This window comes from Chiloscyllium plagiosum, unplaced genomic scaffold, assembly GCF_037043375.1.
Source record: "Chiloscyllium plagiosum isolate Xiang-an unplaced genomic scaffold, Cpla_swu_hap1 HiC_scaffold_8, whole genome shotgun sequence".
In the NCBI taxonomy this organism is placed as follows: Eukaryota; Metazoa; Chordata; class Chondrichthyes; order Orectolobiformes; family Hemiscylliidae; genus Chiloscyllium; species Chiloscyllium plagiosum.
In genome coordinates, this window is record NW_028270146.1 from 97,064,928 (window position 1) to 97,069,655 (window position 4,728).

Here is a 4,728-nt window from a genome sequence, read left to right on the forward strand (position 1 = left end):
AATGGTAGAAGAATATAGTGTTGAGAGGATGGACAGTCATAATGAACTAACCATTATTGGTGCATGGAGCAGAGGCCATATTAGCACTTAAGAGCTGGTGGATGAAAAAAATGAGATAAAGGGATATGGGAAGAGGGTACTCATTTTGAATTAGGATTATTACTCATTATGTGGAAGATAAACACCAATTAGTTGAGCCCAACAGTCTGTTTTTGGTTTACCATTTCCATATACTCTCTGTATAGTAGACTTCCTTCTACAGTGACCAGCTGTAGGACCTTAACAACACTAATCCTTCATGTATAAAGCATGAGAACTTCTATGTTACATAAGTGCCAGGCAATGACCATCTCCAACAAGACAGAATGTAACCATTGCCTCTTGGTTTTCAATAACTATTGTTGAATTCCCCCACTATCGACATCGTAGAGTTAGGATTGACCAAAAATTAAATTGTAACAGCCACGTAAACACTCTAGCAACAAAGGCAGGTCTGAAACTAGGAATCCTACAGTGAGAACTCACCTCCAGATTCCCCAAAGCGTGTCCATTATCTATGAGTCAGGAGTGTAATGGAATACTCCCCACTTGCCTGGATGGGTGCAGCTCCAACAGCACTCAAGAAGCTTGACACCATCCAAGACAATGCAGTCTGTTTGATTGGCATCCCACTTCAATAGTCATTCTTCCCCACGAACGCACAGTAGCAGCATTGTGGAGCATCTACAAGTTACACTGAAAACTCACCTACATTCCTCCAAAAGCACTTTCCAAACATATGACCTCTACAACCTAGAAGGGCAAGGGCAACAGATACTTGGAGTGGATATCAATTACAAACTTATTTCCAAGCCACACACAATCCTGACTTGGAAAAATATCACAGTTTCTTCCTTGTCATTAGATTAAAATGCTGTAACTTTGTTCCCAAACGTACAGTGGGTGGCCCTACACCCCAAGGACTTACAGCAGTTCAAGAAGGCAGCTCACCACCATCATCTCCAGAGCAATTTGTAAGGGCAATAAATGCTGGCCGAGCCAGCAATATGCAAAACTGATAATGAATTTCATAAAAGTACTATTCTTATCTGGGTAACGGATAATGCAGTCAAACTTAGCTGGAGCAAAACCATAGAGCAAAGGAATTAATGGAATTTATTATTTACAGTGTGCTGTGGAGAAAAATGAAAAGACAGAAAATAGACGTTTATACACATTTGTAACACATCTTTCACAACCTCCAAGCTCTTTACAGCCAAAAAAGCCCCTTTTTGGGACCAATTTACAATATCTAAGTTTATACTCCAATAAAGTACTGAGAGAGTGCTATATTGTCTGTTTTTGGATCCCACAAGCAGTACTAAAATAAATGCAGATTATCATGCTTTGGTGCAGAGCATTCTTGCCCTTTGAATTGTTCCACAGGATCTTTTGTATCCACCTGAGTTGGGAATTCGGGGTCTTGCATTTACAGTTTCATCCACTGCATCTTCAGCAGTGAAATTCCTTCAGCACTGAGCTGGGTTATCAGTCTGGATTATGTGCTCAAAGCATCTGGAGTGTGACTTAAGGCCACAATCTCCTGACTCAGGCAAGTGTGCTACCAACTGAGCCACAGCTGCAGCTCGCTCAGTAAACAAATCTGCAGATGTGTTTACTGACAAATATTTTAGAAGGGTATGCCAAGCATTTGTTAAAAATTACAACTACATATTTAATGATGAGTGATGTCCTCAGTGTGTTCCAACTCTACTTTGTGGTGAAGAGAACCATCCCTCTAATGGATAATAGCTACTAACTTTCTGCTCCTGATCCTGGGGAACCTAGCCACCATTCCCAGTTTTCCATCCCTGATTCTACTTTCCCATTTTCCAATCCCAGTCCTCCACTGTATTATTCACTCACAGAATGGGATAAGATTCATGAAACCTTCAACATGAAGGTGATGGTTTTGTATCATGTCTGGAATAATTATACTATCTTGGATAGTCTGATGTAACATAGATATAGAGTCATAGAGACTATTTGGTCCATCATGTTTATGCTAGTCATTGAGCAACTATCTACTCTAGTCCCATTTTCCAACACTTGGCCCATAGCCTTGCATGCTATGGTGTTTCAATTGTTTATGTAAATACTACTTAAATGTTGTGCCACCCTTCCAAACAGTGAGTTTTAAGTACCACTGCCAACTTGATTATGGTGTACAATTCCACCCAATCCCTGCAACCCCAGTCCCTAACACCACCAAGGTATTTATATTCCTCTAATCCCTCTAAATTTCCTTCAACTTACCTTAAATTTATGCTCCTGGTTATTGGTCTCTCTACAGTGAGGAAAACCTTACTTCGATCCACTGTATCTTTGCCCCTCATCATTCTGTACACCATAATCAGGTCCCCTTCAGCCTTTTCTACTGTGAGGAAAACAATCCCAGCCTTGTTTTTTAAAAATCTTCTCACAGTTGAAATGCTCCAATCCAGGAAACATCCTGGTGAATGTCTTCTGTACCCTCACTCATGCAAACACATCCTTCTTACAGTGGGGTGATTGGAATCGCACACAATATTACAGATGTGGCTTAATTAACTTCTTATATAGCTGTATCATAACTTTCGTGCTCTTGCATTCAATGTTTCGATTAATAAATGCAAGTATTGCATATACCTTCTTACCCACTTTATCCATCTGACCTGTTGCCTTCAAGGATCTATGGACATGCACACCAACGGTCCCTCTATCTTTTTGTATTTCCTAAGGTCATACCTTTAATCACGTATTCTCTTGCCTTGTTATTCCTTCCAAAATGCATCACCTCTCACGTGTGAGGGTTAAATTTTATTTGCCACTGTTCTGATCAGTCCATATATATTATTCTGTAGTCTGAGGCAATCCTCATTATTTACCACACTATCAATTTTCATGTCATACCTCTTACATTTATGTCTAGGTGTTTAATCTACACAACAAACAGCAAGGGACCAACCCTGCAGTAAGGCATTTGACTTCGGCTTCCAGTCACAAAAAATAATCATCGATCATCATCCTCTGCTTCCTGTTATTAAACCAACTTTGGATCTGATTTTCCAAATTGCCCCGGATCCCATGCATTCTTACCTTCTTGATCCGTGCAAGACCTTGTCAAAAGCCCATGTAAATTACATCAACAGAAATACCTCCCTTACACACACAAACACACCTTGAAAAATTCATTCAAATTTTGTTAGATTTGATGCCCCCTGAGAAAGCTATTAATCCTTGCCTGTCCAAGTGGTGATTAATTCTGTCCTTTACAGTCTTTCTCAATAGTTTTCCTATTTTAGAACCACTGGCCTGTAGTTTCCTAATTTATTCTTACCAAGTTCCTAATTTATTGAGTTATGGTAAATATCACTAAAATGTACTTTTACCACTTGCCCAGCTTTGTCGTATAAAGTTAGATCCATAAGAACATAAAAACTAGAAGCAGGAGTAGATCATCTATCCCTTCGAACACACCCGCCATTCAATAAGATCATGGTGGATATTTTCATGGCCTCAACTCCACTTGGAGCCACATCTTGTACAGCCTAACATGGTCCATGATGTTGATTCTATTCATTTACCACTTTGGATAGCTTATGGCAAGGTGATTACACATTGGCCCAAGATAGGGGGTCATTTCAGGGCCTAATAACTAGGACTATTGTGCTTAAGTCAGAGGTTGAGATTGCTGTGCTAGGGTCAGGAGGTGGGGTGGTATGGGGCTGCTGAGTTCGGGCTGGAGTTAGGGTAAGTGTTGGTGAAGGAGAAGATACAGGCAGGGCTGCTGTACCCGGATCAATGGTAAGGCCACCAGTGGCTAGGAACAGCACTGGGGTCAGTGATTTCTGTCTCAGCCCTTGCCTATCCATCCTCCCATGTCTAAGGAATCCCAAATGTTTTGCATTGTACTGACTGATTTTTGGCCTTGATTTCTACCAGGGTAAAGAATCTGATTCCCTGTTCCAAAGCTGACGTATCATTCGATTGACAATTGTGATAACTTCATGTCCCTCACACAGATTGCTATATGATCTCTAAGTAATGTAACTGTCAAAGCTTCATAGCTACAATATCCTCTGTTTGATATAAATCCATTGAAAATGCTGCTATCAATTCTCCAAAGTGCTGCGATAACCAGTTAAATTTTGCCTGTTTTATCACTAAATTTCTTAGAGTGCTAAACAATGCATTGAATGAGATAATCAACGCATGATCCTCTATAGTACTTTCTTCCACATTTTTTCTTACCAGGTCATCACTGGCTATTCAGTCTGCTGTACATAAAAATAGATGGGGCTTCATGTGCCTGCTTCTTAGCACCTTAAGTCTGACAACATTCTTTGGCACTGAAACTAAAATTGGCTTATTGTGGGGTTTCAACATTGCTAAATCATCAAGTCTCTATAGACTATCACACCAGACTAATCTGGGTGATTTCTTCTTCTTTCTATTGATATATTCTGATTCTGTGTTTGCCTCACCAGAGTATTGCCAGGCATCAATGTCACCCGAGATTCATTTTCCTAATCTTCAGAGTCTTCCCAGTCTGTAGCCCTGAAATCAAAATCTTTTGAGGTCTTAGTCTGCCTTTAAGAGTCTTTCTGCTTTTTTCTCTCTCATTTTCACCTTTTAAGCCTTTCAAGGTCTTGTCCTGTCTTTGGAATCTTCCCATTTTCAGCTATGGCTTTAATAGCTCTGGGTCTC